The 24,024-nt window shown below is 54.2% G+C and overlaps 1 pseudogene; it reads right to left on the bottom strand.

Moving 5' to 3' along the window:
- Positions 1-18,574: 18,574 nt before the first annotated feature.
- On the bottom strand, positions 18,575-23,575 carry LOC132082063 (Fc receptor-like protein 4; annotated as a pseudogene).
- Between the last annotated feature and the right edge of the window lie 449 nt (positions 23,576-24,024).

Below are 24,024 nucleotides of genomic sequence, written 5' to 3'. Positions count from 1 at the left end.
GGCACTAGCATTGTGTCAGAGTCCAACCATGACAGAAGGTAAATGATATACTATTTGACCTGTAAAGGAAGATAAAGCAGATTGTAGCTCATGATTGTTTTGAAAACACCACTCAAAATACCATTGTTGTACTGGTATGACAATAGTTACTGGACCACGGCCTAAGGTGTCATGGCAGCGTCTGCGACCTTTGATAATGATGTCTGCAAAAAGCTTGTACAGACCTGGAGCTGTTTTTCAGGACCTGAAAAATAAAAATATCCAATTCAAAAGATATGCAATTTTTCTTCCCTTTTATCATTCTGTTGACACAACAATCTGCATGATATTTCATCATCTCTCAAAAAAAAGAATTGCACACCAACAGAAACATCTATCCTTGTAACAAATCCAGATGTCAAGGCTAATTCAACTTCTACAGCCTTTTTTGCTGCAGTGGTCAAATATCTCTCATTGGTAGAGGAAGTTTTCCCTGATAGTAAGTCATACAAAGGTTGTAGTTGGTGATTAGTTATCCCCAAGTATGGCCTAAGCCAACCTATTGCAACAACCAATTTCTGCACATCAGCAGAGGTGTTAATTTCAATGTCCAATTTCACAGGTTAAGGCACAATTTGTGTATTGGTGATTATCAACCCCAAATATTTCCAAGGCATCTGTCTTTGAACTTCCTCTGGGGTGATAACCAAACCAACTAGAGTGTACACATCGTCCAGCAGTTTGAGGGCATTGGGTCTTCACATGCCCTGATTCTTCATAAGCTCAACATCTGGGTGAGGACTTTATGACTTTGCCAAAGCAGCCATTTTATGCTCAACCGAACCAACCTTTGAGCAAGCAACTACAAGATCTGACAGCAAGGGATCTCCCGGTAAAGAATCAATAATTCCCCTGCAATCATCATTCGCTAGCTGTCTGCATAAAATTTACCTCAACTTATCATCTTCTACTTGCTTCTCAAGGGCTGCAGCAACCCTCTCCAAAAACTGCAGAAAAAGTTCCTTCACCCCTTGCTGGATGGTAATATACCTTGTTTTAGGAGCTGCCATCTCCATTGTTTTAAGTAAGGCACTCATACCCGGCTGCTGGGCCTGTGCCAGAACCAGGGGGTCCCATCTTGCCTGTAAATACAGGTTAGAGAATGGTCCATTGCCCAGCAAGGCATCAACTCCCACAGCATGACGTGGATCGTGCTGAGGTAACTGCATATTGTCCAATGCTACTCTTTCAGCCATTTGTTTCCAGGTAGCTTGAGACACACCATACTGCACTAGCTGAAACAGAATCCTAGAAAGGTGAACAATATCATAAGGGGCAAGTACATCAGCATTTAAAACATGAATCACTTGCATCACCTGTGAAGAGTTAGCACCATACTGATCTACTTTTGACTGAAAGTCCTGTACAACCCTCCATGCAAAAACCTGATGACTATCTTGTTGTCCTGAATTAGGAGTAGCTTTGAAAACAGGAAAAGCCACAAGCCCACCAGAAGCAGCAGCAGCAGCAGCAGCAGCCATCTCCATCCTTTTAGGTGGACCTATTTTCTCTAACAAATTCCAATCTCCCACTTCAGCTGCTTTCATTCTCACATGCTCCCAAAATTGTAAAGAGTGTAAAGGAGTCACAGCCACCTGTCAGGGAGGCAGAGCACAAGAAACAGCTGGCCTGGATCTGCTACGAGGTCTAACAAATTCCTGTGTCTTTTTAGGTGTACTTTCAACTGGCAGTTCATTGTCAGAACTATCACTAGACAAAGAAGGACACAATGTTAAGGATTGCATTTTTCAACCAGTTCAGGAGGGAGGAGGGGGGCAGACGGCGCAACAGGGGATTGAGCAGAGGCAGATGACTCGAAGGAGGGCAGAGAAGGGGTGGATGGCTCAAGGGAAAGCAGGGGCTGGAGCAGCTGACTAAGGGGAGGGTGAGGGGGGAGCAGATGGCCCAGGGGGAGACAAAAGGGCCAATGACTCAGCCTGTTTTTCACTTCACTTCTGTAACTTCATTTTTGCTAACTGCTGTGCAGGCGTAAGATACTTTGGTTTTGTACTCAGTTCAATTAACGGCTGAGCAGGTGAACTATACACAGGTTTAACATGGTCTTCTGGAGATAAATACCAAGAAACAGTCTTAGCCTGCTGTTTGATTCTCACAATAGCAAACCCTGGGGGAACCTCCACAGCAGCTGCAGCAGCCTCCTTAGGGGGAGATACATTGACAGGCTCAGCCTCATCTTCCACCTGTTCCTCTACTTCAGTTTCTTGCTCTAATTCCTGCTCCTCCAGTTTCTCCCCGCTATCTTGTTCTGCTTTCCATTCCTTCAATGCCTCATACAACAGTCTCCAAGTAGCAGCCAAATTGACAACCGTCTTATCCCCCTTAGATATCACTTCCCACAGTCTCTTCCAAACGTTTTTCCATGCCCAGACATTGAAGGCAGTGTCGGCATCAGCTTCAAAGTCCTGTGATTTACACCATATCAGTAGGCTACAAAGAGCATAATCAGAAGCTTGAACATTTTTCCTTTTCAATAAAGATTTCCATGTGGACAAAATAGTCCTTTCCTTATTTGATAAATTATGTCCCATTATTTTTCCCAATTATTCACCTCGAATCAGATGTCTGAATTAGGTCTAGACCTCTGCAGCATCCTTGTTGCCTTCACTCATTTTTAGGGTACCCTTCAACTTTTTTCTCTCTTTTTTCTTTCTGTTTTTTACAGTCTGGTTGCAATCACGGGGAGCAGGCACCAGATGTGGCTATAGAGCGCGACACAGAGCAAAACATCACAACTCCATCAGAAGGGTGTGAAAGAGAGATTCATTAGAGCAACATGTTGCTTTTATAGTTTTTCAAGATATTTACATTTACTTAAGAGACACATTCAGTGCCCGTAGGTCATAAGAGAGAAAAAAAGTTCTCAGTGGGTGACCAAGGAGCTACATCATTCTGTAAGCCAGCTAGAGTCTGTATCTCTTGTCTTTCTCTCCTTCATCGTGTCTCCATGATGACAACCATTGTGTCTTCCTCACGAGAGATACAGGACTTTTCTTATAATCAGGAAGCCTTTGCTGGCTCACAAGAACAACACAGAATGTGTTTCCTACACTAAACTATAAAATATTTATCACATTAAAATATATTTTCTACACTGAGATTAGGGTAAAAAGGCTGTATCAAAACAGTTTAAAAGTGACTAGAAAGTGCATTATATCAGAATAATTTGCAATAACCAATATAATAGTGAAAGCCAATGACTACATAGTCCTTCATAACAGAGAAAAGGTGTACTGGAGGATTTATTTAACTTCTTCTTATCCTACTCTGATTTTATCATCAATAAATTCAATTCATATCTCTAAATCATAAGCAGTTTTACCCGTGACAGGATTTGATGAGTGATCTCTCCTAGTCCTTGTCTCAACCCAGGAAGCCTTTGCTCAATTTTCTCTCCCCATCCAGGTGTGGAGGGCAGTGAGAGAGAGACTGTGGTGGGTGCAGGGCATCTGGCCACTGTCCATCCACAGCAAGGCAGGGAGGAGAAGGAGGGTCCAGGTCAGGTTGTTGAGCAGATTGTTTTGGGGTTTGCAGTTGTTCTTGGGCTATCTCAGTGTCTTGGGGACAGGGACAAAATGATCAATTGCTGCATTTCTGGACTGGTTCCCCCATATGTCCCCCTGCAGCGGCAGTTTGCAGCCAGCCCTGCTCTGGAAACCATCAAAGGCCCTCCCAGAGCCTCTGCTTCGGCTCCCTTTGGGTTTTGTGCTTCTTGCAGAGCTGAGCAAACCACAGGCCAGGCCTTTTTCCACCCACAGAATTCTCACCTCTGCAGCAGCTCTAAAGCTGCCAGAATCAAAGCCAGGAAGGCAGGGGGGACCCTCAGGTGCTGGCTGCCACCTGGGGCTGGCCAGAGCAGGGCTGGGCAATGGCCATCCCTGTGCAGTGGGGCTGGGCCATGGCTGGACCCCACCCTTGGATGGCCACTGGCTTCAAGGAGCAGGAGTTTGGGAGCTCCTTCCTGCCCAGGGCTCCATTCCCAAGCTGCTCTTGCCGGCTCAGATCCTGCAGGGGACGAGCAAGAATGGAGAAGTCTGGAAACACCAGGAGCTGCCATCCCCCAGGACAGGAGCCCCTTGTCCAGCATGTGTCTGCCCCCTGGGATAGGATTCCCCCTGGTTGTGCCCTCCCAGGACAGAATCTGCCCTCCCCCGTGTGACACTCAGCACAAAAGGCCTCTTCCTTCTTCTGTGCAGGAAAGAGATAGTGTTGGGGGGGCACTGTCAGACACCCACATCCCCCACAGCCTCCCCAGCCCTCCCTGCAGACCCTTCAACTCTGCTTCCCCCACGCTGGGCTTCCCTCAATCTGTTGCCTGCTCAGGTGCCCCCCAGGATCATGAAGGGATGAACTGGGGTCTTGTGAAATTGAGAGGCAAAATAATGGAAATGGAAATAAAGAGGGGAAAAAGCCCTTGGGGGCTGGGGGAACACAGACCCAGACCCTGTCAGAATCTCCCTGCCATGACCCTCCCAAACCGCAAGCACCCTGAGGGGACTTTGCTGAGCCCTGGGTCATCCCAAAATCTGATCCAGCCAGGGAAGGAGCTTTGACCCACGGGCTCACCAACACACTGCCCATTCCTGGCACTCTCATTCCCCAGGGATCCCAATCATGGGACCCCAATTCCTTCCATCCGCCCTGCCCTGGGCCTCCCATCCATGTACTCCCATTCCCCAGGACCTCCATGTCCCAGCACCCGATTCTCAAGGAACCCTCTCCTGTTCATTCCAACCCCTGAAAGGCCCCTTTCCCCAGGACCTTGATTCTCTAAGGAACCCCTATTCCCACAGGATCCCTCATTTCCCCAGCATCCCCATCTCATGACCCCAAATCCCTGGAGCCCATGTTCCCCTGGCATTCCCATCCCTGAGTCCCCCCAGCCCAGACGACCCCCATTCCCATGGGCCCCCCATGCCCAGTGAATCCCCAGTGATTCCCCCTCATCAGCACCCCCATTCCCAGGGACCCCCCATTACCCTGGACAGTCATGTCCATGTCCCCCAAAGGCCCTGAGCCCCCCAGTCCTGAGAACCCCATGTCCCACCTTGTCCCACCCAGGCTTGTCCCCATCCTGTCCCCGCCCTGCTCACAGCCTGTGCCCAGCTTGTGGCCATCCTGCCCCCACCAAGGGCCACCTACGCATGGGGATGAGACCTGACCTCGCTTCTTTCCCCTTTGGCTGAAGAGCCAACACCCAGGGGACAGCCACCCCTTGCAGCAAGTGACAGCCAGTGCACATGGCTGGGGACACCAGGATGGCCGGGAAGGTGGCGCTGCTCCTGTGGGGTGAGTGCCCTGGGCATGGGCCTGACACCCCGGGGATGGGGAGGGGAGGGGGCACAGGGGGGCTGTGGGGTCCCCTGATGTCCTCAATGCCAGCAGAGCCAAAGCATGGGATCTGCTGGGGTCGTGGAGTGGTCGTGGGGACAGCAGAAGAGGGACTGGAACATGGGGACAAAAAAGGCCGGACAAAGGTTTGGGGAGGCATCATGGGGCTTGTCGCAGACATTTTTTCACAGAAATCCTTTCTTTAAGATTTCTGTGTCTTCTGGAAGGCAGAGGCCTCAGAAGAGAATGTAAACAATTGTTATCAGCTGCTGTGGATGCAACAGGGGCCTCTGTGATTGGTCTCATGTGCTTGTTTATAATTAAGGGCCAATCACAAGGAACAAGCTGGGGACCGAGTCCCTGGACCCAACTTTAATATAAATTCTTTTTTTCTTTCTATTTTTAGCTGGAGCAGCCTCTGCAATTTCTCTCTTTATTCTTTTTAGTATAGTCATAATGTATTATATATCATATATCAATAAATCCAGCCTTCTGATCAAGAAACAAGATTCCCGTCTTTCTCTCACCAGCAGTGACCCCATGCAGGGCGCTGTAATAGCTGGTGACCCCTCGTGTCAGAGCAAAGATTAATTTGATAAGACCAGAGGAGCAAAATTGCTGCACTGGGTAAAAATCCTGTATGTGTAGCATTTGATGGTTGCTTTGAAGTGACCACAGAAGTGGATTCAAGCCAGGAGCTGAAGAACTGAAGATCCTGATTTGGACAGAGTTCACAGCCAAGGCTGACCACAAAGAGAACCTTCTTCTGGAAAACCTTCAGGAAACATGGGAGACAAGAGCAGCATACCTGTGGAGCTGGCCAGAGCTGTGGGATCTCAGCACCTCAGGACTGAGGTGCAGAGGGACCGAGACCACCCTTGGGGGGCTCGGGAGTCCTGGAATGTTGCCAGAAGTGTCTGGTGGCTGGACTTTGATCCTACACAGGAGACGACACCTGTACGAGGATAGGAGGATTTCACTGGGGTAAATGGTGAAGGGATAAGTTAATTAGAGTGTAAGACACAGGGTTTGGGATTTCTGTACAGGGGGGTCTAAAGAAGTAAGATGGAGGAATTGGGGCGTGTCCTGTTCTTCTTCTTCTTCTTCTTGGCCTCCATCTTCTGTGGTGATGTTGGCACTTTGGGATTGGTTATTACTAAAAGTGCACTGGTTAATAAGGGTAAAAGGTATTGGGGAAAAATGATAAATATTGTATACATAACTTTGAGTATAAAGATAGGTGACCGCCCCAGGGGCTCTCAGAGTGTGCTCATGGCTGGCTGCTGAGCAGACCTCTGTCGGGCCAAGAGAAAATCTTTTAGATAAACAATTAATAAACACCGAGACCAAGAAAAGATCTGGAGCCTCTTCTCGTCTTTTGAAGCGCGGGTTGTCCAAGGCCACCCCGGGCCTTTCCAGGTCACCTAAACAGAAAAAACCCGGCACAGAGCAAGCTGGACTTTTTCAAAAGGTACTGTTCACTTTTCTACCCCTGAGGGTTCAGCCGCGAGAAAATTATGTTTATATGGGGGAGATACCCCTTGAAGTACGTGGTTCGTTTTACTCCTTCAGAGGATAAACTTATTGCCCTCTGGCAACACTGGTGTAGAGAAGATGGATTTTTTTTGGAAAAAACAGATTTCTATGAGTTCTTTCAATGGGCAAAGCTTTTTGGGTTCTTTACTGATGTCCTGTATGCTTTGGATGTTTTTGTCTGGGAATGCCTGGACTCTATTCTCCAGTTTGTCTACAGTCAGGGAGATCTTTTGCCTTCTATCTACCCAGCATTTATAAAGCTCTTCCCAGTTTTGAAACGCAGAGCAGCCGCTTTTCAATGGATTTCTAACTGCTATGGGCAGGCTCCGTTTCCACCATCCCTGGTGGGAGATGAGTTGGGGCTTTCCGGCCCTCCCGCCTTCGTGGCGGGGGGGCTGAAACTTTGCCGCGCAAAGGAGTTTTTTTTACTCTGTCTCAGGAGCCTGTGCAGATGAGCTGTTCTCCTCCCCCCCCTTCTCTCTCTCCGGGGGGATGGGAGGAGGCGGTGCTGCCACAGTCGGCCTCTCAGACTCCGCCTTCAGACATGGGGGCGGCACCGGTCTCTGAGGTTTCTCCGCCTCTGCCAGCTCCGTCACTCCAGGTGATCCCGTCTCCGCCTCTCCAGGCGGTCCCCCCCACGGCTTCACCGGCCTCCCCGCCCCTGCCAGCACCTGCGTCTGACACTGCAGAAGAGACAGCACTTCCGGTCCCTGCTGAGTTGCTAGGCAACAACGACGACGTGTCTCCAGCTTCCGGCTCAGTGGAGGAGGGGATTCCTTCGGCCCCTCCGCCGCTTCCATTGGCCTCCTCACCGCCTCAAGCCGAGATGGTCCCTGTTCAGGATGGGGTGGAAGACGGTCCCGAACCCGCGGGAACCTCGGGGCAGCCCGCGGCTGAACTTACACTCAGTGTGATTCCCTCCCCGGTTCCGGCCCCCCCCCCGCTGCTTCCATCAGCCTCCCTGTCGCTCGGACCGGCCGTCCCAGCAGCTCTGCCGTTGTCGGAGGCTCTGCCCTCCGTGTCAGCGTCAGAGACTGCCCTGGAACCGGCGGCTTGTTCAAGCTTGGACCATCCCGGACTGGCTGCTGTAGCAGCTGCCCCGGCAGGGGGTCTCTCCTTCCGTGGAGCGGGGGCTGCCTTCCAGATGACTGTTGCGGCAGTCCAGCTGCCTGTTTTTAAGATCAGCATTCTCGGCGGTTTGGGGGGTGGTTTTTCGGGGATGGTCCCATGGAGGCCACCACCTCTCCTGCGTCCTAGTGGCATGGGGGGGCAGGTGCATCCCGAGAGCTCTGCCTCTGGTCCCCAGCCCGGAGGGGGTGGGGGTGATGTCATGGGGCAGATGGAAGATACACCTGCTGCTTTTGCAGTGCAGAGGGAGAGGGCACAGCTGGAGGAGACCATAGCTGGTTTGCTGTGGGAAACAAACATCTCCAGACCCCAGATGGGATTGCTGGGGAAGGCTTCTATTTCCCCGCTGCTGGCATGCCTCAGTGGTTTTGGGGAAAGGAAGCATCTCACTACCCGTGCTGCCATTGTGCTGGCAGCAGGGTGCAGACCTGTGGGAATGCAGAGCCTGCCTCATGGGTTTGGCCTGGGCCATTGGGCTCAGGAAGTTCCTGGGCCGGGCCCACTGCATGGCCTCCTGATGTTTCTGGGAATTCTGGTTTGTCCTACCGGTCCTGGTCCCCGTTTGTGGGCTAGTTTTGGGGTTCCTGGTCCAGCATGGGCCAGGGCCCCCAGGGCCTTTCCTTCTTTGGCACTGCTCTGCTCGGCTCCTGCTCTTTTGCTTTTCGATTAAAAAAAAAAAAAAATTAAAATTAAATAAAAAAGATTGAAAATAGCGGGCAGCAGCTCTGAAGCAGTGAAGCATTGAAGGGCCAGAAAAGGACATTCCAAAATTCTTCAAATTGTTTGAAATTGTTTAAAATTGTGTTATGCTGTTTTAGGGACCAAAAAGGACTCTAAGATGTCCAAAAGAAACAACTTCAGCTGATGGACTGTTCCTGAAACTCAGCTGCATGGACTTGAATTCTCTTTGCATGGTTTTTTGCATTTTCTTAGATTGTAGGATTTAGTGATTTGTTAGTATTGTATATTTTACAGCTGAAGAAATTTCCTGTTCATTTCACATCAGCATTTTTTCTTTTAATTTATACAATTTAGAAAGGTGAGATGTCGCAGACATTTTTTCACAGAAATCCTTTCTTTCAGATTTCTGCGTCTTCTGGAAGGCAGAGGCCTCAGAAGAGAATGTAAACAATTGTTATCAGCTGCTGTGGATGCAACAGGGGCCTCTGTGATTGGTCTCATGTGTTTGTTTATAATTAAGCGCCAATCACAAGGAACAAGCTGGGGACCGAGTCCCTGGACACAACTTTGATATAGATTCTTTTTTTCTTTCTATTCTTAGCTGGAGCAGCCTCTGCAATTTCTCTCTTTATTCTTTTTAGTATAGTCATAATGTATTATATATCATATATCAATAAATCCAGCCTTCTGATCAAGAAACAAGATTCCCGTCTTTCTCTCACCAGCAGTGACCCCATGCAGGGCGCTGTAATAGGGGCTGGTGGGGGTGACCTGTGCCAGCACAGGGTGGCTGTGGCATCCTCAGTTCAGAGGTGTCCACAGTGTCCCTATGTCCTGCCTGAGCAAGGGGTGGCTGCAGTGTCCCTGTCCACAAGGAGTCCATGTCATACAAGGACAGGTGGGGACAGCCCCCCACCCCCCCTACCCCTGTGCCTCTGTCCCCATGGTGCCACCCCCACTGAGCCGTGTCCCTTCTGCCTTCCAGCCCAGACCCTTGGCCTCACTGGTGAGTCCTTGGGGATGCCATGTCCCCACCCTGCTGTCCCCAGTCCCACACTGGGCCTGGCAGGCTGGTGTCTCCTGTCACCCACAGGTGCCCAGACCACCCAGCTCCTGGTGGAGCCCCCCTGAAGGCCGGCAATGCTGTGGGACTGGGTGACACTGACCTGCCAGGGCTCAGGGACCGCCGGTGCCACCACCTGGTACAAGGATGGGAAGCACTGGGGGAGGTGGAATGCGACCACCTCAATGTCACCGAGAGTGGCACCTACACATGTGACAGGCCTGGCAGTGGGCGCAGCCCCCCCGTGAGAGTCGTAGATGGTAAGGGGGAATCTTAAATCATCACGGTGGCCCTCGATAGGTCTGGGTGGGCTCCGTTTCATGGGTGGCCTCACGCGCCCCACATGGCGAGAGCCTGTGCCCATTGGAAATGGGCACAGGGAAATCCCATTGCACCCCAGTGCACCTCAGTGCACCCAGATGTCCTGGGTGTCGTGGGGACCCACCTAGGACCTCTCTCAAGCCCCTCAGTGAGATGGTAGTCTCCTGTCCTACAGACAAGCTGGTGCTGCAGATGCCAGCATGGGCACTGCTGGAGGGGGACACGGTGACACTGCGCTGCCATGGCCGGTGGAGCAGCCCAGTACCCAGGATGCGATTTTACCAGGACGAGAAGGACCTGACAGAGTCCCTCAGAGGGACCGAGCTGTCCCTGTAACCCCTGCAGCAGCACCACAGCGGCCACTACCTCTGCGAGGGCTTTCTGAGGTCCTGGCCATCACGGTCAGCACCAGTGACAGTGACAGTGTATGGTGAGCACCCCATGGCTGGAACTCTAATCTCCTCACACCCCCAAAAATACCTCCCAGCAGAATCAGAGTGACAGTCTTCACCTCCCCTCTCCTTCCCTGAGCTCTTCTCGGTGCCGATCCTGGAGGGTTCCCCTCAAGCTCACCGTGGGGGTCCCCCTGACTCTCAGCTGCCTTAGCACTCCCAGCCCCCTGTTGCCCCGAGCCCCCCTCCTGCACATGTTCTATTGGGACGGGCAGGTGATGGGGGGCCCGCAGGGGTCCCCACATCTGCTGGTGCCCGCCATGGGGGTCTGCCACTCATGGAATTACAGCTGCCAGGTGCGCTCTGAGGAGGGGGCCAGCGGAAGAGCAGCGCCCGGCTCCACGTCACGGTGCGCAGTGAAAGTGGGGATGGGCACGGGGAGCCCCCACAGCCTCCTTGAGTGCCCTGGTTGGGCACCTCCATGTCCCCCACACACATTGTTGGGTCCCCCTGCCTCTGCCCAGTGTCCCCTCACACCTCTGTGGTGTGACTCCATTCCTGACATCCGCCACCACACCCACCCCCCCCCTCCCTATCCCCTCACACCGGTTGCCAGCCCCTCCCTGTGCCCTCAGCCCTGTCTGTGTCCCCGCAGTGCCTGTGGACAGTGCCACCATCACACCTGGTGTCCTGGAGCTGACACCATGGGACATAGGGACACACAGGGACACAGGTGGGGTCACACAGCATCACCAGGGAGTGCAGGATCCCTGGGGTGATGGGTGACCCTGATGTGTCCCCCTCTGTTACTTGCAGCGGCCGCAGGGGTGAGTGGGGCCTTTTTGTTCCTGCTCCTGCTTATGGGTGTCATTGTGGCTTGGTACCACTCGCACTGCCTGGGTTGGTGACAATAGGGGCACAGGGGTCCTGGAGATCAGTGGGAAGGCCCCCAGAGAAGGGGGCCATAGGGCTGCACACACAGCCCTATGGGAGGAGCTGAGCCCCCAGTGACCATGGCTCAGAGCCCTGGGAGCTGTTGGAGGGTCCTGGGAGCTCAGGTTGTTGGTGCAAGTGGGGTGGGTCAGGGATACTGGGGGTGCATCAGGGATACTGGGGGGCCCTGGGAGGAATTGTGTGTCTGGTGGTGGTTCAGCATTCCCAAGGGTGGATGGGAGCCCCTGGGTCTCCAAACTCACCCCTCCAGTTTTCCTTTACAGATGCTAGGAAGCACCAGGAAAGGTGAGTGCAGCCTCCAGCCATGATACACCTTTTACCCAAACTCCCAGCACCTCCCATCCCCTCCCACACACCCCCGTATTCCCACAGGCCCCCCCTAGACCCCCTGGCACTCCCAGTGGAGGATCCTCACATGACGTACATGGAGCTGCACAGGCAACCGTGGGAACCCAGTGACATCTATGAAAATCTACACCAAAAGTTGTGGTGCTCTGGGAAGCAGGAGGAACTGGGTGACACTGGGGGTGCTCCCTCCATGGCTCCTGTGGTTGCTCATCCTTCCAAGGGAGGTGGTCATGAGTCAGGGGGAGGCTACACAGGGCACCCTGTGCTCCCCATTTCCTCTCCCAGTACCCCAAGGGCTCCCCCATCCCTTTGCTGCTACCTGCAGGGGCTCCCCAGCCCCATCCAAATGCCCAAGTGTCCTCAAGGACTGCCCCATTCTCTCCTCACAGTGCTTGCAGGGCACCCAAGGCTTCCCCATTCCCCCTCCCACTACCCCTGTCCCATCCCGCTGTAAAAGGGGGAGTCGGGGAAGATTTTGCTGAAAGGTTTCTCAGATGAAAATGAAGCACAAAAGTGGCAATATTATATCTGAGAACAGTTTCTTGATAAAGGAGGATAAGCATTTGTACCGAAGGGGGAGAGAAGGGAGTAGAACAGGAAAAGGATAGAGAGAGAAACAGAAGACAGGGACAGCATTACCGAAGAAGCCCGGGTGCTCTGTGGGCACCAGCTGGGCAGATGGAGTGTGTGTGCTGCAAGCCAGGGCGAGCCCACATGGCTTTTGTGAGTGGCTGGTCGTGATTTCCAAGGACGGCACCTGCATGTCTCTGGCATGGATGAGCGATGGCTGCAGGCTGGCTGCTGCAGGCTGGCTGCGGGCTGGTGCTGCGGTGCTGGTGGCTCTGGGCTGTCTGCCGCGGGCTGGGGCTGCGGTGGGCAGGAGCAGCAGGCTCGATGCTGTGGGCAGCATGGGAAATGCGTCAGAGGTGGCAGGTGGGTGCAGGCAGCATCTGCTCCATCCGGGAAAGCAATGAAGGAACGTCCAGGACGAACAGGAATGAGCTGCCTCGGGGAAGCAGCAAAGCAGGGAAGAATGGATGCAGGCAGGGAAGAAGGACCACTGGGAGGAAAAGTTGAGGCAGGGGGAGTACCAGTGATATTTTTGCCTGATGACCAGGAGGAATGATGCATCTGACTCCATCTTATCAGAAGGCTAATAATTAGTATACTAAATTATTCTATATGATATTACATTACATCTAAACGGAATCTGCCAAGCACTCAACTGCACTCCACTGCACACAATCTCATAACTTTCAGCCAACACTCCCCACACACACACACACCTGGATTCAACTGGTCAGTGAATCAAAACACTCACACTAGAATCCAATTATTAATTCCCTTCAGGTAAACAATCTTCCACAATTCATTCTACTTGTGAAGAACACAGGAGCAGTAAATGAGATAAGAATTGTTTGGATCATTCTTTGCTTCTCTCAATACTTCTCCCAGGTTCAGAGAATGTGAATCGCACAGGGAAGGAGGGCGAAGCTGACCCTCTGAGAGAGCCCCTGATCCCTCCAAGAAACCCAAAGCAAAACACTCCTGTTGTGTCACAGTCTGCTGCTTTTATTTGCAAAGGGTCCTTCCAGAGCCCGATTTTCCCAGGCATTTTTCCCCACACATTTTTCCTGGCCATCTGTCCCACCAGCCAGTGGGGGTCACTCACAGCCCAATCACTGAAACTTTCTCTCCCCTGATTCTCTGTTATGTGAAGCCTAGACAGGGACAGGGTTCCCAGCACATGTACAATCCACAGAGTCATTTTCCATCTCATGTGTAGCATATGTTGAGACGTAAATCAAAACCAGATTTGTTCCTCTTAACCCCCATGTGCTTAGTGGCTCAGCAATCCGTCTCCCAGTGCTCCCACTAAGGTGGCTTACTGGTGCCCATCCCAGTTCCAAGGGGGCACAGGACGTGGTTCTTTGCTCCTGGGACAAAAATGCAGCTCTTTGGTTAACCTGGCAGAAATGGTGTTTCTTTGTTCAGCTCTGTCAAGGAAGCTGAACAAGGTGGGAACCTCCCTTGGAATGGAAAATATGACCCCCTTCTCTCTGAACTATTGTAACTTTGAAATTATGGGGCTTTTAGGCAAAGATGTGGGAACAGGAATAACAGTTCTTCACTGGTATGTATTGTGAGAAATAAGTTAATGGAAGTTGACTTTGCTGGATATTTTACAATTTGATATAACATTATTGATTATATTGTTGATTAAATATTGTGATGTTGTTGGGACAGTGATGTGTATTGTGGAGCTGCTGATGTTGTGTCCATCCAAGGGTGGGGCCCAGCCATGGCCCAGCCCCACTGCACAGGGATGGCCATTGCCCAGCCCTGCTCTGCCCAGGCCCAGGTGGCAGCCAGCACCTGAGGGTCCCCCCTGTCCCTTTGCCTTTGATTCTGGCAGCTTTAGAGATGGATGGGAAATTGAGGAGAGCCATTCCCAGAAGCATTCCAGGAGCAACTTCCTCTGATAAATCCCTTTTTTTGGGAATGTGGAAGGGGCTCTACCCAGAGCAGGAGGTTCTGGCATTTCCCAATACAGGATGGAATAGCCTCTTTTTCCTTCATTCCATGGGAAATTACCATGTGAAAAGCTTTGGATTCAGTGGGTGGAAGCTGGAGGTTGGATTTCTCATGGAATTCCTCTCCCACCCCTTTTCCAGGGAGCTGGGAGAAGCTCCTCAGCCCAGTGCAATATTCCCTGGATATAATGGAGGCAGTGTGGAAAACATCTCATCCACCAGCTGGGCCGGGATCTGGAATTCTTCTATTGGGAAAAACAGAGCTGCTGGCAAAGGCTGGGTGATCCTGGAATCTGGGAATCTTAGATTGGGAAGAGCAGAGCTTCTGGCAAAGGCTGGGAGATCCTGGGATCTGGGAATCTTCCATTGGGAAGAGCAGAACTGCTGGCAAAGCGTGAGAATGAAGCAGATTCCCATCAGGCCAACACGGATGAGCAAGGGCCCCATGACACGGAAAAATTTCTGGGGTTCCTGTTCTGACAGGGATTGAGTCATTTTCCACCAGGATTTGGGAAAATTCCCTGACTTGGGGTCTGTCAGGGGAATTCACTGTGAGGAGCTGGGCAAGGAGCATCCTGGAGCTGGAGACCCCTGGGAATGGATGGGGTGCATGAAGGATCTGAGAAATTCCAGAGGGAAGGGAAGGAGAGGGGAGGGAAAAGGGGGGGGGGGGGGGGGGGAAGCGGAAAGAAAAGAATGGGAAGAGGAATCAGCTGTGGATCAAAGGGATTTTAGCTTCCACTACCAATCCATTTCCTAAATTTTCTAAGGTTAAAGACCCCTCAGAGCTTCTGGACAAGGAAATTCCCACTGCCTGTTCCTGGGGTGAATTCCCAGCAGCGCCTTCGGTGAGCAGAACACCGGGAATGCACTGAGCCAGCAGCTCCCACTGCAGTGTAGAGACCATTCCAGACCTTTCCAAGGTAGAGCCGGCTTCTCCCATCCCACAAAATGGAAATTGAGTCCACAGAGAGAGGGACAGTCCAACCTCCTGAGGAAAAAGGCTTTGGCCTCACCCATGAATGTTGGGAAGACACCAATTCCAGAGGTTATTCCATCAAAACTTGACACCTTCCCAGTGCTGCACCTGTTCCAGAGGTTTCCTTGCAGCAGGAATGAGTCTGGTGGGATCCAGGATGCCCCAGCCCTGCCCACCCCACCTAAATCCGGCCATTTTCCCACTCAGCGTTAGGGATAAATCCCTTTTTCCTCCATTCTGTCCTTCCTCAAACAGCTCCAGAGCTTCTCTTCCTGGTGGATTGGTGATGATCAACATTCTGGACATTACTCAAGAGCTAAATTAGCTCCCATTGTCTGTCCCTGCAGATTCCAGAGTATTTCAGAGCCTGGAATGGCACAGGGAGGAGCTGGATGCTGGATCTGGGAGGGAAGGATGGAAAAAGGACCTGGAGCATTTGTTGGTGTTGGATAAGGATGGGGAAGAGTGGGCTTTTCATGGAAAACAAACTTGGATGGGTGATCTCCAGGGTTTTCCAAAATAGGGATGAGCTATGGAGTGCCAGAGCCACAGGTGAGTGTCCACATCCCAAATATCCCCCATAAATCCCAGCAGGAATCCCTCAGGAGCAGAACAACCTCCTCGCTCAGGCTCTTCCTCCCCAAAAATTCCCCTCCTTGGGGCCTGTCTGCTGGGAATTCCAGGAGGTGGGAAGGAAATCCTGCACGGAATCAATACCCTGAACATCCCAAATCCACCCAGGCAGCTCCTCCCAGAGCTCCAGGGCCTGGATTTTGGAGAATTCCCTCTGGAGGAACCGGGATGGCTGGGAGAGCAGATTTCCCGCCCCGATCCCACTGCTCCTGTGAAAAGAAGGGAAATCAGAACTATTTTGGGACTCCTGGGTTATTGTTTCCTCCTCTAGGAATTCCAGGAGTTGGGATTTTCATAGAGCTGAGGAAAATAATGGGGCTTTCATGCTGCCAGAACAGGGATGGGACTCGGGAATTTTGGGGTGGTTCCTGCAGCAAAAGATGGGAATGCTGGGCTGTGGGCACTAGGTAATTTTGGAATATTGAAAAATAGGGATATTGTAATATGGGGACATTGAATTATGGGAATATTGGTATATTGGAATATAGGGAAATAGGAATACAGCAGTGTTGGAATATTGGAATACTGAAATAGCAAAACACTGGAATATCGAAATACTGGAATATTGAAATATTGGAAGGGAGGATTACTGAAACTGAAATATAGGAATATTAAAATATTGGAATATTGATATATTGGAACACAGGAATACTGAAATATTGAAATATAGGAATCTTGAAATATTGGTGCACAGGAATCCTGAAATATAGGTATATTGAAATACTGGGGTGCAGGGCTATTAGAAAATTGGAATACTAGAATATTGAAATATTGGAAAACAGAGCTGTTGGGAAATTGAAATACTGGAATGCAGGAACACTGGATTATGGAAATATTGGGATACAGGAATACTGGTGGAATATTGAATATTAGGATACATACATATTGGAATATTGAATCTTGGGATACATAAATATTGGAATAGGGCAAGAGCCAACCTGGCAGTCCTACAGGACACAGGGACAAATTAAAGCCACCACTCCCAGGAAATAAATGGATAAACCAAGAGGAAATTCTCAATCCTTCCACCTCCCATAGGGATACCAGGATTGGGAGACCACAAGCAAACCTCCTTCATTAACCATCATTAACCCCAGGGCTTAATTATTTCACACACCATCCCCCAGTCCTCACCTGGGAGCAGCCACTGAACCCCAAAATTCCAGCACCAAGCTCCAAACCTCTCTCTCATGCCAAACCCAGCTTTTTAAATGTTCCCCAAAACGCTCAAAAATGGGGGAAAATTTCATCCCAGTGCCCACAAAACCCTCCCCCCTCAGCCTGGGAACGCTGCTCCCCCAACTGGCACATCCAGGTACAGAATTTCTCCTGCTCCCAGCACTTCTCCTGCATGGAAAAATCAAAGAATCGGGAATTCGGGTCAGCTGGGACAGAGCCAAATCCCAGCTGGGATTTCTGCGGGATTCGCCGGCCACGGGCAGGTCCTGACAGCTCCTCACACCCCTTGGACTTCCAGAGCTGGCAGCAAAACATTCCTGCAGCTCGGAAATCCCTGGAATTAATCAGTAATTGGACTTCAACGACCCGGAGCGAAGTGCGACGGTGGGAGGATCTGGAGGGATCCACTCTGGGGTTTGCGGGATTTCAGCCACAAAGTTTAAGGACTTTTTTTGGGGAAAGGAAGATGAGTTTCCACACAGCAGGAATATTCCCATGGGAAGGTGTTTTCTGGGGCAAAGTTACAATTTTGGGTGTGAAAAAGCAGCAGCTGGAGAATACTGCTGGAGAGCCAGGAATGGGAAGGAAGTGTCTGCAGGTTAGAATCCAAGGGGTTTATCTCTAAAAATGCTCCTTTGCCCTCCCCTGGATGGTCCTCACACTGAAATCTGAGGGGTTTATCCCTAAAAATGCCACCTGCCCTTCCTAGGAGTCTCTACATTGAAATCCAAGGGGTTTGTCACTAAAAATTCCCCCCTGACCTCCCCAGGAGAGTCCCCACATTGAAACCCAAGTGTTCCTCCTTGAGAGGCTCCCGTAAGATCCCCCCCAAAACCCCCAGCGAAGGTTAGGGGGCTCTGTCTGGGCTCAACACCCACCTCAGGACCCCCCAAATTTCCCTCAAGGGCTGGGGGCTCATGATACCCTCAGCAAGGCACCCTAAGCCCCCTCCTGACCCCCTTTTTGGACCCCCTAAACCTCACCAAGGGATCCTCTGCCCCCTTGGTGCCTCCTTAGGACTCCCCAAATCACCACCAAGGGCTGGGGGTCTCAACCCCTTCTAATATCATCCTCACCAGGGAACCCTCAGCCCCCTGATGACCCCCCACATCCCCACCAAGGGTCAGGGGCTCCCCCTCCTCCCCAGGGGACCCTCAGAGCCTCCAACACCCCCAACCTCACCAAAGGGCCCTCAGGCCCCTCAGGATTCCCCCCAGACCCCAGCAAGGGCCGGGGGTCTCAGTCCCTCCTCATCACATGATCCTCAGCCCCCTCACGACCCCCCAAAACCCCCCCAAGGCCTGGGGGTCCCAATCCCCCTCATGACCCCCTCACCCAAGGCCCCGCAGAGCCCCTCAGCACCCCAACACCACACCAAGGGCTCGGTGTCCCCTCAGCCCGGGCCCCTCAGAGCCCCCTCATGGCCCCCAGAGCCCCCTCAGGACCCCCATTCCCACTCCCCCGGGACTGCCTGTGTGTGTGGGGCGCGTTCCCGGGCCCGGCTGCCGGCGGGCTGTGGCTGGGCGGCCCCCCCGTGCTCACACCTCCAGGATGCCGGGTCCCCCTTGCGCACCCTGGCGCGGTTGGCGGCTCCTCCGCCCAGCACGGCGCTGACGCGCTGCAGCGGCACGTACAGCTCGCCATTGATGCTGAACAGCTACCCGGCTTCGCTCACTTGCCCGCGAACGTTTAAGCCGTAACCCGACTAGGACTTTACCATGCGAATGACGCAGGGCCTGCCCGGGTGTCCCTCCCCAGCCCCGTTCCGCGCCTCCGGCCACGCTTCACCCTCCTCGTCTGCCACCTTGACATCCGCGCACGGCACGCGTCACGACACTTGGCCCGCGACGGCCGCCGTAGGGACCCGCCCCTCCCGCTTGCACCGCAGGGTGCGATTGGAAATGGAATCCACGGAACTGCCCAGCGCCATTAGCTCGCCGCGGGCCGCAGAGGATGATGGAAAATGTAGTCACAGAGACAGAAAGGCGGAAAGGCGGGGACAGTGCGGTGCATGCGCTGTGCGCTTGGGAGCAAGAGGTTGCCATGGGAACAGGGCTGTTGTCATGGGAAGGGGATGCTGCCATGGAAACCGAGGGGCTGTTACATGGGAACGGGGAGAGGTGGGCATGGGAATGGGGGCTACAGGTGCCTTTGGCTGGGGGGCTGCTACCGTGGGAATGGGCGGGTGTAGGCATGGGAATGGGAGGGGGCTGTTGCCGTGGTAATGAGGGGGCTGTGGGTGTGGGAATTGGGAAAGGGCTGTTGCCATGGGAACAGAAGGGTGTTGTTGCCATGGGATTGAGGGGCTTAGGGCGTGGGGACAGGGGGCTGCTGACATGAGAACGGGAGATGGGACGCTGTTGCTATGAGAACGGGTGTGTGTTGCCATGGAAACTGGGGGCGCGGTTTCCCTGGAAACCGGCAGGGGGTACTGTTTGCAGCGGTGCTGTGGGGTGACTCCCAAGGGACTGAGGGAGCCCCAAAAATCCTGCAAATCCCACAAGGATCTGCTCAACAACCTGAGCGGGACCCTCCTTGTTCGTTCCCGAGCTGACTAGGCAAAGACGAAAAAACAAAACTCCCCCGGTTTCATCAAAAGCTGCGTTTTGGGTCCAATAGGTGGGAGAAGGCTCCTGTGTCCCCTGGCACTGGTGGGGGGCGGGGGTAAAGAGGAGACCCTGGGGGTACAGGGAGCACTGGGAGCACTGGAATGGGGAGCTCTGAGCAGCCCCACATGCGACCCCCCCACTCGTTGCCACCCCCCCCGGCACCGGATCACAGGATCGGGAGGGGGGGTGAAAGGGGAGTGCCCTGGGGCAGGGACCCCCAGTGCCCCCAGTGTCACAGCACGCTATCATAGTCACGGGGGTCCTAATGTCTGTCGTGGGGTCCCAAGAGCTCCTCAATGGTCACTTGTGGATCCTGAGGTGGGGCAGGACCAAAAGACACTCGTGGGGGCTGTGAGAGTGACACCAGTTTTGAGGACCTGGGTGGGAGTGATACCCATGGGTGACGTGTCCCTGTCCCCTCCTGTACTCACCCTCTGACCACTCAGTGCCCACAATGTGGGGGTCAGCACAGCTCCCACTGACAGGGGAGTGCTGGGGGGATAAGGAGGGGGATCTGGGTGGTTTCTGGGAAGAGGGAAAGGAGAGTCCCAGACAGAGGCCCCCACTCACCTGTGCTGGGGCTTCTTGGTGGCTGCAAGGGAAAGGGGAGTGGGTGACCGTGGGGACACCGGGACCCCTGAACGTTCCTGGGACCTCAGCAGCTCCAACCACTCATGGGACCTCCAAATTCCCACTGCAGCCCTGATTCCCACCGGATTCCTGATCTCAGCCCCCACTCTGGGGGCTCCCCCTCACCCAAGGACCCCCATCCCCCTCATTGTCCCTGCCCCTGCAGCGCCACCAGTGACAGCCCCCGATGACAGCCAGGAGCAGGAGCAGGAACAGGAGGGTCCTACTGACATTCACAGCCACTGCTGGGGACAGGGGGGGCACATCGGGGTCACCCTGAACCCTGGGGGTACTGAGCACCCTGGTGACTCCACCTGTGACCCAGGGTGAGCAAGTTGTCACCTCCAGTGCCACCTCTTGGCTGAGTGCCCGGAACCCGCAGTGCCCATCCTGTCCCAGCTGGTTGGTGGCCACGCACTGGTAGGTGCTTCATGTCCCACATTGATGTCCCTGAGCTCCAGGAGGGGACCCTGGGCCACCTCCTGCCCGTTGTGCAGCCAGGTGAAGGTTAGGGTGGGCTGAGCCCACCTGCACCGAGCAGCGCAGAGTCATGTTGTCACCTGCACCCACCTGGTGTGACAGGGGACCAGGGGTGATGGTGGAATTGGCCACAGGCACTGCAGGGACACAGACAGGGCTGGCATCTGGTGAGGTGGGATGGGGGTGCCATGGGTGGGGTCACCCCCATCCCGAGGGTCCTGCTTTCCCCGGATGGTGACATTCAGGGGGTCACTCTTGGCCACACTGTCGCCGTGGCTGACCCGGCACCGGTACTGGCCGCTGTCATTGTCCCCAACGTGGCGCAGCTCCAGGCAGGGGCCAGTTCCTAGCAGTGCTCCCGAGCCCTCCTGGTGCCAGGAGAAGGACAGGGGACCTGTCCCTGTGGCCACCGCACAGCTCAGCACCAGGGGATCCCCGAGTGCCACCTGTGCCCTGGGGGCTGTGCTGACAGGGACACCCCCAAGGGCGGGACCCCTTGGATGGGGGGACACCAGGGAACAGTGAGGGACCCCGTGGGGGGGAGGGATGGGAGAGGGGAAGTGGGACTTCAGTGAGGAAAAGGAGGCACAGAGATAGGAGGGGGGCTTGTAACGGGACCCCAAGGAATGATGGAGGGCTCAAGGATGAGTGACCTGAAGAGGAAGATGGGGAGACCCCAGGAAGGGTATGTAAACCCAGGGAGGGAATGGTGAGACCTGAGGACCATGGAGGGAGATCAGAGAGAGCTGAGTTTGAATCAGGGACAGATGAAGGGACCCCAGAGAGGAATGGGGGGACACGGAGGGTGACCCCAGCAGGAATGAGGGGATGTGGAAAAAGATAACGGGGAAGACGAGGGTCCCCACATAGGGGATCTGGTGAGGTACCCAGGAAAGGATGAGGGACCCTGGCAGTTATGGGGATCCCCAGACAGGGCAGGGGACCCCGAGGAGGCTGTGGGGGGTCCCCGTGCCCATTCCTACACTCACAGCATGCCATGACACGGAGCTGGGCGCTGCTTTTCTGCACAGCCCCATCCTCGGATTGCACCTGGCAGCTGTAATTCCACGAGTGGGAGACGCCCATGGTGGGCACCAGCAGCTGCGGGGACCCCTGTGGGCCCCCCACCACCTGCCTGTCCTGGTAGAGCACATGCAGGAGGGGGGCTTGGGGCTGCAGGGGGCTGGGGGTGCTGAGGCAGCTGAAAGTCAGGGGGGACCCCAGGGCGGGCTTGGGGGGACCCTCCAGCACGGGCACCGAGAAGAGCTCTGGGAAGGAGAGGAAAGGGGGATTTGTGAGCCCGAGTCTTTGGGGAGGGGCTGTGGGGGTGTCAGGGTGGCGGCTGTGGGGTGCTCACCGTGCACTGTCACTGTCACTGGAGCCAAGCATGCCCATGGTGCCACCTTGGAGTCCACCCAGCCCCTGCAGCTGTAGCGACCGCTGTGGTTCAGCTGCAGAGGGGACAGGGACAGCTCGGTACCATTGAGGGACCTCCCCAGCTCCTTGTCCTCATGGTAGAATCGCACCCCAGTAACCGACATGTTCTCCCAGCCCCGGCAGCGCAGTGTCACCGTGGCCCTCTCCAGCAGCTCCTGCGCCACCACCTGCAGCACTAGTCGGGCTGTGGGACATGGGAGTCTTAGGACACCTGGGACATTCCATTTTCTCAAGGCCTTTGAATTGGTACACATCCAGTGCAGTAGGGTTCCCTGAATCCAGAACTGCTGTCCCTCCACTCTGAGATGCTCTGGGATCTACCCGTGTACAGGGGATGGGCACCTCACACCAGGAGGTGACCCATGGAGCAGAGCACACCCAGAGCCCTTGGGGTCCCCGCGGGTGCCAGGCTGGAGATAACAAACCCCTCCCTCACCATTTGAGACTGTCATGGGGGGGCTGAGCCCGGTGCCGTGTCTGTCACACGTGTAGGTGCCACTCTCGGTGACAGTGAAGTGGTCCGGTCCCTGCTGCCCCCAGTGCTTCCCGTCCTTGTACCAGGTGGTGGCACCGGCGGTCCCCGAGCCCTGGCAGGTCAGTGTCACCCGTTCCCACAGCACTGCCGGCCTCCAGGGGGGCTCCACTAGGATCTGGGTGGTCTGGGCACCTGTGGGTGACAGGGGACACCAGCCTGCCAGGGCCAGCATGCGGCTGGGGAGAGCAAGGTGGGGCCATGGCATTCCCCGAGGACTCACCACTGAGGCCGAGAGTCTAAGCTGGAAGGGAGAAGGGACAGGGCTGAGTAAGGGTGGCATCACAGGGACATTGGCAGGGAGGGACTGGGTGTGGGGGCTGACCATAAACTGTCATAGTGTGGCAAGGACTCCTTGGGGACAGAGACACATCGGCTAGTCCTTGCTCAGTTAAGACATGGGGACACATTGGACACCTGGAAATGGAGACTCAGCAGTGGTTGCAGTTGTCACCCCCACCGGCCCCATGATAGTTCCCTAAAACCCTGTCCCCCTGTTATTGTCTCCCCTCTTCTGTCCCCACAGCATGGTCACCTCATGTTCTGGCTCTGCAGCCTTTCAAGACCTCAGGGGACACCACAGCCTCTCTGTTCCCCCTCCCCACCAGTCTCTGCTTCACCAGGGCCCATCCCTGGGGTGTCAGGCCCGTGCCCGGGGCACTCACCCCACAGGAGCAGCGCCACCTTCCCGGCCATCCCGGTGTCCCCAGCCATGTGCACTGGCTGTCACTTGCTGCTGTGGCCACCACTCCCCTGGCTGGCGGCTCTTCGGATGAAGGGGAAGGAAGCGAGGTCAGGTCTTGTCCTCACGTGTAGGTGGCACCTGTTGGAGGCAGGGTGACCACAAGCTGGGGCCGGCTGTGGGCAGGGTGGAGACAGTCTGGGAACCAAACTGGGTGGCAAAATTTGGGACATGGAGTTCTCAGGAGTGGAGGGTTGAGGGGATCTCAGGGGTGGGTGTCCCGGAGAATGGGGGTCCTGAGGAGGGGAAGTCACCAGAGATTGCGGTGCAAGGGGAATGGGGGTCCTCAGGGCTGGGGGGGACTCAGGTATGAGAGTCCCAGAGGAACCTGGTCTCCAGGCTCATGGGAGGAGCATGCTGGGGGAATGGGGGGTCCTGGAAATTTCAAGGTAGTGTGGGAAGGGGAATTTTTGGGGATGGAATGAATGGGAGAGCCAATATTGCCGGATGAAACGTGC

The sequence above is a fragment of the Ammospiza nelsoni genome, chromosome 19, assembly GCF_027579445.1.
Source record: "Ammospiza nelsoni isolate bAmmNel1 chromosome 19, bAmmNel1.pri, whole genome shotgun sequence".
In the NCBI taxonomy this organism is placed as follows: Eukaryota; Metazoa; Chordata; class Aves; order Passeriformes; family Passerellidae; genus Ammospiza; species Ammospiza nelsoni.
Note: the sequence above shows the minus strand (reverse complement) of the source record. Positions and strands in the feature narration are given on the sequence as shown.